Here is a 12,034-nt window from a genome sequence, read left to right on the forward strand (position 1 = left end):
GCAGCAACGGCATCTGAAAGATCATCTGTAAATATCAGCATGCCCCTCAGGAGACCTTCACCGTGGAATTTGAAGTCAAGGAATACGGTACCTGTCCTCCCCTAGTCTGCTCACAGGAAGACCATCGTCTCTCAGAGCTTGCTTGATGTCTGTGTCTCAAGGGAGAGATCAACATGAATAAGAACATAAGCAGTGCCATACTGAGTCAGAATAATGGTCCATCTAGCCCAGTGACAGTAGTAGAAACTTTAGAGGGAGAGCATATGAACTGGGTTTCTCTAGTGTCATCCATCCTCTGTCACATCCCTCTAGTTATCTGTCAGCATTGGTCGAAGGAGGTCAGAGGTTATGTGCTTCCAGAATGTGTGACATTTTGGTGGTGCTGAATCTGCAATATTTGCTGTAAAAAAAATTAATTGAAAAAAATATTTCTGCACTCGGTTTGAGAGAGCAGTCATGATGGGAGACCAGGACACTTCCTGGCGAGAGGTATGGCAGCCATGTGGAAAAGTAGGCCCCACGGAGCAACGCTTGCCCATATCTCCCAGATGAACAGGACCAGCCAGTAGAAGAGCATGCTGGAAAAAGGCTAGAAACAGTAAGAAAGGACCAAGAGGAAACCAACCAGGAAATATCTCTTAGGGTAGGACTCCAGCTGTCTACAGGGAGGGCCCCCCAGGACCCACCCTCACTGGGTTTGAGTCAGGTCTGTCTTCTTGGTGCCCTCTGATCCCACCTCTCTGGAATCAAACCTACATATCTTTGGCTGCCAGCCTCTCCTTTCTCCCACTGGGTCTCCCAGTAAGAGCAGGTCCTCCTTGAGGACCCTACTCCCAACGAGCATATTTCCTCTCAGAGTCACCCGTGTTTGAGACCATGTCTCCAATAGCAAGATGTGATTCTCTGACACTTATTGCTGATCTCCCTTTGGATGCCATCCTGCCGTATGTGACTGCCCTCAGAGTCAATACTGGGATGTCTCTGATCTGTTGCAGTGCTGCCTTCCTTCGAAGTGACTCTGGAGCCCTCCCAGAAGTTCTTCTACTTCAATGACCATCAGCTTACTATTGACATCACAGCCAAGTAAGTCTGTCACTCCCTCTGTACAGTTCAGGGCTAAAGGGTATGGGAGGTAGCTGGGATTTCTGTATTGCCTAGGCTCATGGTCAACTCACAGCCCCATCTGTTCTAAGTAGAGTTAACTGGCCTCTCTAGACACCTACCGTTGCACTTGGAGTCCATTGATTTTGTCTATGAATGGTTGCAGTACTGGAATCTGTATTTATCTCCTGGTTTTTCCTTAGCACTTGGTTCACTGAAGTGGATAAAAGTGGATAAAAGCTTACCACTGCTACCAGTTAGTTCTTCAGCTCAACTGCCCCTGAGGCAAACCCCTTCCCTTCTCTGCCTCAGTTTCCTCCACCTGTTAAATAGGAGCTATACTGAAAATGTCCCCTCCCTATTGTGGTCTCTCTTCCTTGCAGGTTCTTATATGGGAAGCCAGTTCAAGGCCATGCTTATGCACTCTTTGGAATAATAATGGATAAAGAGAAAAAGAGTATTGCGGACTCACTCCACAAAGTCCCGGTGAGAATACATCCTTCTAACCTAGCTTCCTGACTCCAAAATCCTGAATGTGTCACAACAGACAGAGTTTGCTTTTGTGATATCTCCTCTCAGTAGTGTAGGGACACAGCCGAGCACCCAGGCTTAGGGGCAGCAGCAATTTCTGGCTGCTGTGTGATCATGCCAACAGCAACCCTTTTTTTCATTGCTCCCTCCCCCAAGTCAGCTAGCACTTGGGACATTTGCTTCATTTACCCCACTCCAGTCACACCACTGTCTGCTCTGCTGTCAGAGAAACTGGGATGAAAGTTGGAGTCATTTTTAGAGCTTGACCCCTGAAGAAAAAGGTAACAAATATCCCCACCTGCCCCAGCATGCAACAGATAGAAAAAAAGTGGAAAGAGACCACTTCTCCTTCATAGTGATTGCTGTGAAGTGTAGACACTTAGTAAGGGAAGCTAAAGGTGTCAAGGAAAAATGCATAGCCAGGCAGGATAAAGAATAATCAGGAGAAGAATTTTAAGTGTATTCAGAAAAAAAGCAATACTAGCAGTGGAATAGACTCATTACTAGATGGAGATGATGAAATTATTAGTAATTTTTCTGAAAAAAGCTGGGATGTTTCTGTACTTTATTAGAAATACATCATCTGTTTACTTCCTATCCTGCCAGAATGATTAAGTTCTTTCCAGGCCATTAGTAACCAAGGGGAATGTTACACAGTGAGTGCATCTATACATGCGCTTTAATGCAGAGTTGACTCAGGTCCACAATAAAGCTTCACTGTCTACACATGTGCCCATATTAGGATACAGTAAATTAACTCCGCTATAGGATAGTACTGTCCGGGACAAGTACTATTCTACAGTAGAATAGTTACTTGTGCTGAAATGCACATGTAGATGGTGACTGGGGCTGGCTAGGGCATGCGGGTGCTTCAGGGTTGGGGCTGCCTACTAGGTAGCCCTGCACTATAGCACCTTTGTGCCCCAACCAAACCCTCTGCAGCATGTTTCATAGATTCATAGATTTCATAAACATTAGGGCTGGAAGGGACCTTGGAAGATCATTGAGTCCAGCAGGAAGTCAGGTATGGTCAAAGGATCCCAGCAAGATAAACGTCAAAGGATCAAGGATCAAGATCCTTGAGCATCCAGATCAAAAGATCCCAGCAAGATAAGCATCCAAACGTGCAGCACAATGAACCAGGGCAGAGCAGCCCTGGGCTAGCAGGCTGACCCCCGAGACCCTCTGCCAGCCAGGGCTGCTCCGACTGGGCTCAACGTGCTGCAGTCCCAGGTACACATGTAAACATGACACCTGGGAGCAATAAACTCCAGCACAAATTGCACTGGAGTTTATTTATCCATGTTAATTGCACATGTAGATACACTCAGTGTCTATTAAGGACATCAGATAAATTCAGATGTAAAAATAGGCAGAGATTTTTATCTATAGGGGTGAATAACCATGGGCAATGGGAGGTTCTCCATCTCTCCATGTCTTCAGAGCCAGGCTGGAGACTTTCTTGGGAGATGCTTTGGTGAAGTGCCAGTGAGTAGCCCCCACATGGCCAAAACTGGTGGAATCTGTGATATGCAGGAGATAAGACCAGATGATCTAACACACTTTCCACTGAATCTGACTCTGAGCGAGAGAGAGACAGAGGAAAAAGAAGAAAGACATCAGGTGACTGAAGCATGTTTTGTGCTTGTCAAGTTCAGATCCAGAATGGCAAAGGCTGTGCAACGCTTACCGGAGCAGTGTTACGTAGAAGGTTCCCCAAGCCAGACCAGCTGCTCGGCCACTCGATTTATGTCACTGTGACAGTGCTGACAGACACTGGTAAGCAAGAAAACCCATTCGCTAACTCCTAGGCTTTCAGACCAACCCAAGCATGGATAAGCCACACCTGTTTGCCACATGGCGGTGATCTTCTGACATTGCCGATCTTTCAGCCATTGTGGGGTAGAGGGAGCAGAGGGGAGAATTTTCCAATGTCTCCAGAGACAAAGACAGGATTGTTATTTCCATTTGAGAGATGGGGAAACTGAGGCACAGAATGATGGGGTGACCTCGAGTCTCATAAAGAGTTTGTGGAAGGGCCAAGAATCAAACCAAAGCCCCACTTTCATGCCTTAACCACAACTACAACCTTCTTCCTTATCTTCCCCAGGGAGCGACATGGTGGAGGCTGAGAAATCTGGGATCCGCATAGTCAGCTCTCCCTACGAAATCCTTTTCACAAGATCTTCTAGTTACTTCAAGCCTGGGATGCCATATAGCCTGATGGTAACTTCTGGTGGTCAGCATTTCCAGAACATCATCTCCATGATGTTATTCCACAACCCGATTTCTCTCAAACACAGCAACAACCCTTGGGAAACAGGGGTCCTTAGCTTTCTGAAAGTGCATATTGAGATCTGTGTCATTAGAGCTTCTTGAGAAATCTTGCCATGATTATTGGAACATGCAAAAACAGCCCAACCAAGATGCTTCTTCATGGACCATGAGCTGCGTCCAACCCATTGCCAAAGGCCTTGACATGTATTCATGGAAATGTAAAGGGCAGGACAGCTTGTGGTACAATGGTACATGGTAGAATGAAAGGGTATTTTGCTTCTAGGCCAAGAAATCAAAGATGATGGTGATAATCCATGTGTGGGTCATAGTGATGATGGCAATGATCCAAGTGTCCATGTTGCTCCAAATCTTCCCTCTGGGCAACGGCTTCATCAGAGAGCCCAAGGGTGGATGAGGCTCTTTTCTTCCCTAGACAGTGGGGATGAAAGGTCAAGGGAGCATTTAGCTAGTGTCAAGCGTCAGGTTCTCTAGCATGGTTTTTTACTGACCCGTGTTATCTCAGGGCAGGCACAGATGAAGAGGCATAACCCACACAGGCCAGTGGGTTACGTGTCTCTGCTGGGAATAGACAGAGGACTTCAGGCCCTTAAGGGCTTAGTCTGTGGCCTTTAGCCATCACAGAGTTTATGGCCAAGATATCTGGGCTGACCTCTCTGCCCTTCTTCTGATACTCAGGTTTCTGTGGTGAACCCAGATGGTACCCCAGCCCCCCAGGTCCCTGTGCGCGGTGGGCCATCCACAGGCCCCAGAGGCCTGACACAGGATGATGGGACAATACAGCTGGTTCTGAACACCCTGCTGGAGGCATCTCAGCTCTGGGTGAAGGTGTGTATAGGGTCACACAGGACCTAGGGGATACTTACTGGGTTCTGGTCCCAGATCAGGGATGGGTCTGATCTTGGACTGGGCTGGTATCAGGCCCTCAGCAATGTCCCAGGCAGATGGACAGGTGGTTCTAGTTGATGAAAGCAATGCCTTCTGGCCCTGATACAATGAGACCATGATATTGGCCACCCCAGTGGGTCAAAGAGAGAGGCTGCAGCTGGAACATCTCCATACTCCCAAGTGCTCTATACTCTAGCAACTCCCTGCTTCTCCCAGGCTATATGGGGCTGTCTGGAGCAGAAGGCAAGTTAGAGCAGCTTTGTGGCTGTTCTGAACTGGTAGATGGCTTGAACCCTCCTTGCTCCTGCACTCAGTCCCATAGAATCAGGTGCCTGGTGTCCATGGGCCTCAGCTGTGGTTCCTACTTAATTAGTACATCCCAGGTCTCCAGTGGAAGTTCAGTTGGTGCAGCAGGCCTTTCCATTCACCCTTCCATGATAGTGGCCTTGACCCTAACTGTCTCTGATTAAATGACTTTAACCCCCCCACCCCCTTCTCTTTCTCTTCCCCCTACTATTTTGTCCCTCAGGTCCAAACGGAGGTTGTGGGCCTCCCCAAGGCGCGTCAGAGCTTTGCAGTCTGGAGTATGGATGCCTACAGAACACAGGGAGACTCCGGAAACTACCTCCACATCTCTGTGTCAGCCACTGTGCTCAAACCAGAGGATACCCTGACTGTGAACTTCAACCTGAGGAACAGCAATGCTGGGGTTAAGGACCAGATCCAGTATTTCACCTACCTGGTAAGAGGTAGCATCTCTGTGTGTGAAGCAGGGCAAAGGAAGATAGAGGGAGCTAGGAGTCAGGTTTCCTGGGTTCAGTCCCTAGCTCTGGGGAAAGATTAGGAAAGCAGAGGGGAGGGAACCAGGACTCTTGGTTATATCCCAGCTTTGAGAAGGGAATGGGGTCTGATCTGGGTGCTTGGATTCTGGCTCTGCTGTGAAAGGGGATTTGAGTGTTGTGAGTTGGATTTGTGAAGTTGGGAGCTATAGGACTCCTGGATTTTTCACCAGCTCTGGGAAGAGCCATTCAGTTGGCAGCTAGAAGTGGATCTGAGACTCCTGAGTTTTATTCCTGAGTCTGCCACTGGCTAATGTGGTCAGGCAGGAGTCTCAAACCCTCCCTGGGCATGTCTACATGTGCACTTTAATGTGCATTAGCCTATTTTAATGCGCATTAAAGCACCACAAAAAAAAAAAAGTGCTCGTTAGCTAATGTACATGCAAGTAGGCTAATGTGCATTTTTCTGGTACTTCACAATAGAGGGTGCTTATACATGAGCACGGAGGCTGTTCCGACACACTGGAATTCCAGTGCGTTGGAGCCGACTCAGTTAATCGAACCTGTTGGAGCACGACAATTACTGTACTCCAGCAGCCTCCTGTGTCACATGTATCAGCGTCCCCATGCTTAAAAATGGTGGTGCAGGTGCTTGAACTAAAGCTCATTGAATGAGCACCCCCATCACCATTTTTAAGCACAGGGATGCTGATGCATGAGATGCGGTAGCACTTTTAACTAGAGTGGCTCTGAGAGTGGCTCTAATTAAAGCACTGCCCTCCCCCCACCCCGCCCCCCAGCCCCGAAGCATGTGTAAAAGTGCCCAGAAGTACTAGATTTAATGCGCATTACCTAAAGCGCATTAATAAATGTATAGACATGCCCACTGTTCCTCAGCTTCCCTTTGTGCAAAACTGAAATAATGATACTGACCTTCCTCCATAAAACACGTGGGAATTTACTGGTTACCTAAAATGATCACTGGGATCCAGAGATGATGTTTCATGTTTCCCCACCAGGTCCTGAATAAAGGAAAGGTCATTCGGGCTGGAAGACAAGACAGGTAAGCTGGGCAAGATGTTGTGGTCATGTCCCTGCCCATTACACCAGACCTCCTTCCTTCTTTCCGCCTCGTGGCTTACTACCATGTTGGGCAGAAGGAGGTTGTGGCTGACTCAGTCTGGGTAGACATCAAGGACACCTGCATGGGAACGGTGGGTTGAGCCTTGCTCTATGTTATCAGTGCTTAGATAACATGAGGAATTCTGCGTGAGAGAAGAGAGCTGGTTTCCAGGCAAAGAAATGGCTTTGAAAATGGAGTCAAGACTTGTAAAAAGCTGTCCTTGCAGAGGGCCAGGGTGGAGCAGCTAGTGCTCCACACATCACCACCCCAACCTGCCCTGCTCTAACTCTCTCACATGGAAAGCATTGAGAGAGCATCGTGCAGAATAATACGATCATAGGAAAGTAAAATAATCTAGTCCAGCTCCCTGCTTAAGGCAGGATCATCCCTGACTAAACCATCCCAGCCAAATGTCTCTCCAAGCATCTCTTGAAAATGTTCAGGGATGGAGATTCCACAGTTTCTCTAGGTAGCTTGCTCTAGTGCTTGACCACCCTCATAGCCAGAAACTTCCTCCTAATTTCCAACTTAAATTTTTTCTGATGAAGCTTGAGGCTGTTGCTCTTAGTCCTGTCTCCCATGGCCACAGATAAAAGCTTATCTCCATCCCCTCTGTAATTGCCCTGCAGGTATTTGAAGACTGTTATCAAATCCCTGTTCACCCGTCTTTTCTCCAGACTAGATAAGCCTGGTTCTTTCACTTTTTCCTCACAAATCTTACCTCCCAGGACCCTAATCATTTTTTGTTGCTCTGCGCTGGACTCTTTCTAAACTGACCACATCCTTAAAGTATAGGGCCCAAAACTGATCATAGGACTCCAGGTGAGGTCTTACCAGTGCTAAGTAGGCCAGCAGAATCACTACCTTTGATTGCAAGCGACACTCCCGTTAATCTAACCCAGGATGCTGTTGGCGCTTCTTGCAGCAGGCACACACTGGACACGTCTACACATGCATTAATGCACTGTGGAGTTTAGTACTTGTAATAACTGGTGCTAACTAAATATGTAGTAACCCGTGCTACTGTTCAGTAGCTCCAGAGCATGCCTTTTAAGTAACGCTAATGCACAGTAGACTAATTCTACTGTGCATTAGCACAATAGTATGGCTTTTACCGTGACGTGCTAATATGTAGTAGAATTAGTTTACTGCTCATTTAGCATTTTATGTAGATGTGCCCATTGTTGACTCATATTGAGCTTATGGTCTACTTATTGGCTTATATTGAGTTTATGGCCCCAGGTCCTTCCCTGCAATGCTGCAGCCTAGCCAGTCATTCTCTACTGCTCTCCCCCCATTCACAGAGCCTGTCACCTTATCATAGAAGGAAATCAGGTTAAACAGGCATGACTTGCTCTGAATCCTTGCTGGCTGTTCCTGATCACCTTGTTCAAAATAGATTCCTTGAGGACCAGATCCATGATCTTTCTAGATATCAAGGTTAGACTGACAGGTGTGTAATTCCCCCGATCCTGCTTCTTCCCTTTCTTAAAGATAGGCACTCTATTTGCCCTTTTGCAGTCATCCAGGACCTCACTCGACCTTCACGAGTTCTCCAAGAGGGTAGCCAATGGCGCTGAAATTACTGCAGCCAATTCCTTCAGTAACCTAGAGGGTATCCCATCCGGCCTCACTGACTTGAAATCATCTAGTTTCTCTCAGTAATCCCTAGCCTGTTCTGCCATAACTATAGGCTGTTTGACTCCTTCCCTGTCTTTGCCACCAACTTCACTGTCATCTGGTAGCTGCCTCTGTTTGAGAAGTAAAAAAGGCATTGAATATTTCAGCCTTCTTTGCATCATCCATAACTATATTGCCTCCTGCTTTCTGTAAGAGACCTGCAGGTCTTCTTTGGTTTTCCTCTTTTGATATACTTGAGGAATCAATCCCTTTTTATTGCCTTTTATGTCCCTTGCCAGGTGCATCTCAAATCATGCCTTTGCCTTGCTAATTTTCTCCCTACACACCCATGCAATGCTCTTATACTCTTCTTTAGTGCTGTGACCAAGTTTCCACTTTTTGTAGGATTCCTTTTTGAGTTTCAGCTCAAAGAAGAGGTCACGGTCTAGCTGGGCTGGTCTCCTGTTGCACTTCCAGTCCTTTCATGCATTGAGTTAGCTCGCTTCCATGCTCTTAGAAGGGCCTCCTTAAAGTTCAGCCATCTCTCCTTGATTCCTTTTCACTTTAGACTGGCCTCCCAGGGGATCGTGCCCACCAGTCCTGTGACTTTGTTGAAGTCTGCTTTTTTGAAGTCCAAAGTCTTTATTCTGCTGCTCTCCTTCCTTCCTTTAGAACAGGGGTAGACAATTATTTAGGCTGGAAGGGCACTTAACCAGTTTTGGGGAGCTGTTGAGGGCTGCACGCACACACATGCACAAACGTGGACACACACACACACACATATTTGCGCATGTGCTCCCCAGCCCGTGCCCACTTCCCCCTCACCCTGCCTGGAACCTGGAGCCGGCAGCTGCCAGACACGTCTGCAGCTGCAGGGGTAGGGGATAGAGCCTGGCCACAGGCCTCTGCACTGTCCCATCCTGCCATGCTTGGGCCCCGGCAGCTGCTGGGTGGAAGCAGCCCTGCCTGCCCACCTGGCACCACACAGCTGCCAGAACTAGAGCTGCCAGGGCCCAAATGCAGCTTGCCCAGGGCCTGCTGCATGGTGTCGGGCAGACAGGTGCGGTTTCTTCTGCCCAGCGTCCCATGCAGCGCCTGGGAGATGCAGTCTGGCCCCACAGGCCCTAGGCAACATCCACCAGCAGAGGCTGGGGCCCAAGCATGGCTCGCCCAGGGCCTGTGGGGCCAGACTGTATCTCCCGGGCACCTCGTGGGATGCTGGGTGGAAGCAGCCCCACTTGCCCAGCACTGCGCAGCAGGCCCTGGGTGAACCACACTTGGGTCCCCACGTCTGCTGGTGGGCGGCAGCTCGGGCTCTGGCCTCTGCTGGTGCCATGCGGTGCTGGGTGGATGGGCAGGGCTGTGTCCACCCAGCATTCCCCGTGGTTCCAGCAGAGGCTGGAGCTGGAGCCACCGCTTGCGCCGCCTGCCAGAAGAGGTGGGGTCTCAAGCACTGCTCACCCAGGACCTGCCGCCCACACTGCCTCTCCATGGGCTGAATAAAATCAGCTGGCTGGCCAGATCCAGCCCACAGGCCATATTTCGCCCATCCCTGCTTTAAAACCTCGAACTCTATATCATTTTGTGGTCACCGTTCCCCAAGTCACCTTCCACCTTCTCATTCTCAACCAATTCCTCCCTTTTGGTAAGCAACAGATCGCAAAGAACTTCCCCCCTAGCTAGCTTTGCCATCTGTGTCAATAAGTTATCCCCAAGAATTTGCTGGACAGCTTGTGCACCTTTTTATGTCCAGGGGGGATGGAGAGAACACATGACCCACTGAGTTTTTGTCCAGACAAAGACAGGTTTTTATCCAGACAGACAAAGCAGCTTGCTAGAAAGGGACTGAGTCCTTCAACCTGCTGTGCTTGAGAGCAGGAAGAGTTTGTGTTCATAGATCCAAGGGCTAGGGTTCAAATCCCAGGGGCTGCTTGTGCCTTTGTAGCCTGGGGGTTTCACATGGATCCCATCCCCATGGGACCCTGTGGTAATTAGGATCTGTTACCACCACATGGCTTCCTCACTACTTCCTCTCGTCATCATGAAAGCTCAAGGTAACGGGTGCCTCGGACCAGGACAATCGCGTGCAGGCACCAGGGGCATCAATGCATCTCCGAGTGAGGGGAGACCCTGGAGCCAAAGTCTGACTGGTGGCTGTGGATAAGGCCGTGTATGTCTTAAACAAGAAGCACAAGCTCTCCCAGGCTAAGGTGAGCACGTTGGTGGGCCTGTGGGTGGGTCGCTGGCAGAAGAGACCCGACCTGGAACTTGGTCTTTAAGCCTGAGGCTGCATCACCAGAGCTAATACCGTCAAGACTCATTGCAGGGGAGGCAGGTACTGGGAGATCAAGGGTGCTGGGATAGATACAGGAGACCAGAACACATGGTTCCTTCTGGCCTTAACAGCTGTGCATCTCTCTTAGGTAGCTCTGCAGCTGCCTTTCTTGCCTGAGCACCTCACGCTCTTGAAGCTTTGATCCTTGTAGTGCTCCCAAGTGGCAGGGCAGTGCCATGGCTCCCCATTTTAGAGGGAAAAGGAGGCACAGAGAGCCAGAGTGACCTGCCCACATGACACAAGGAGGCAGGTGCTGTAGGGAGCGGCCCCATGACTCCTGTTGTCTTCCCAGATCTGGGACACCGTGGAGAAGAATGACATCGGCTGCACCCCGGGAGGCGGCAGAGATAACATAGGGGTGTTTGCAGATGCTGGGCTGGTGCTTCAAACCAATGCAGGCATTGAGACACGGCAGCGGGCAGGTGAGCCAGCTAAGCCACGGGGCTCTCCCAGGGAGCCAGGGACTGACCCTGCTCTTGATACCAGACCCCACATGCCTGAGCAGAGATCTATGGAGCAGTGCACACAGTTGTCCTTCCCTTGCCTGCATCCCCTGTACAACACGTCCTGATTCTCTCCAGCAGCCAGAGGATGATCAAAACTTTGAGCTGAACTGAGCTCCACATGAGCATCTCCACTGGTACCATGCAGGGGTGGATCTGGAGGTGCAGTGGCACGGACACACTCCCTCTAGGTCAACCACACTGTGGGAGCTGCAGCCAGGGACTGTTTTAAGCCTCCAGAACAAAGAATCCCCCCCCCGCACTCCTCCTCCATGTTCAGTGGCACGTTGCCTCCATTCCCCACCCCCACATCTGTCACTGCCACTGTCTCCACCTGCCCAGGGGTGGTGGCAGGGGAGGAGCTCCACGGCTGCTGCTGCCTGCATCAGCTGGGCTCAGCCCTCCTCCCTGCCCAGTCCCCCGCCCTCATGTGTTCCCCACCAGCCTGGGAGCAGGTAGAGGGGAAGGGAACCCACTTGTTGCCATCTCCAGCCAATCCCAGCTCCATGTGCATCCCAGCTACAGCAGGACAGGTGCAGCTCTTGAGCCCCATCCTCCCTTCCAAGGTTAGCTGGGGACAGTGACAGTGGGGGTCAATGGGAGAGGGGGAATGGGTTACTGAGCATGGAGGAGAAGGGAGCAGGGAGGAAAGACTCTTACCTGCTTGAGGGAATGAAAACATCCCTGCTTCTGCTCCTACAGTGTGGTCCCCTGCCCTGTGGTGGGGGGGACATTGGGCAGGGGTTGCATCCATCCCTGTAGCACAGACGGTGGCTTCTGCACCCCCTTTCTGCAGCCCTGGATCCGCCCATGGTGCTGCAGAGCAGCCAGGCTGGCTGGGTTAGAGGAGGGGCCGGGG

General features: G+C 50.0%; 1 pseudogene; it reads left to right on the forward strand.

Annotated features, from left to right (window-relative positions):
* Window positions 1-12,034, forward strand: part of LOC102375159 — a 40,260-nt pseudogene that overhangs the window by 7,464 nt on the left and 20,762 nt on the right.

Source organism: Alligator sinensis, unplaced genomic scaffold, assembly GCF_000455745.1.
Source record: "Alligator sinensis unplaced genomic scaffold, ASM45574v1 scaffold551_1, whole genome shotgun sequence".
Taxonomy (NCBI): domain Eukaryota; kingdom Metazoa; phylum Chordata; order Crocodylia; family Alligatoridae; genus Alligator; species Alligator sinensis.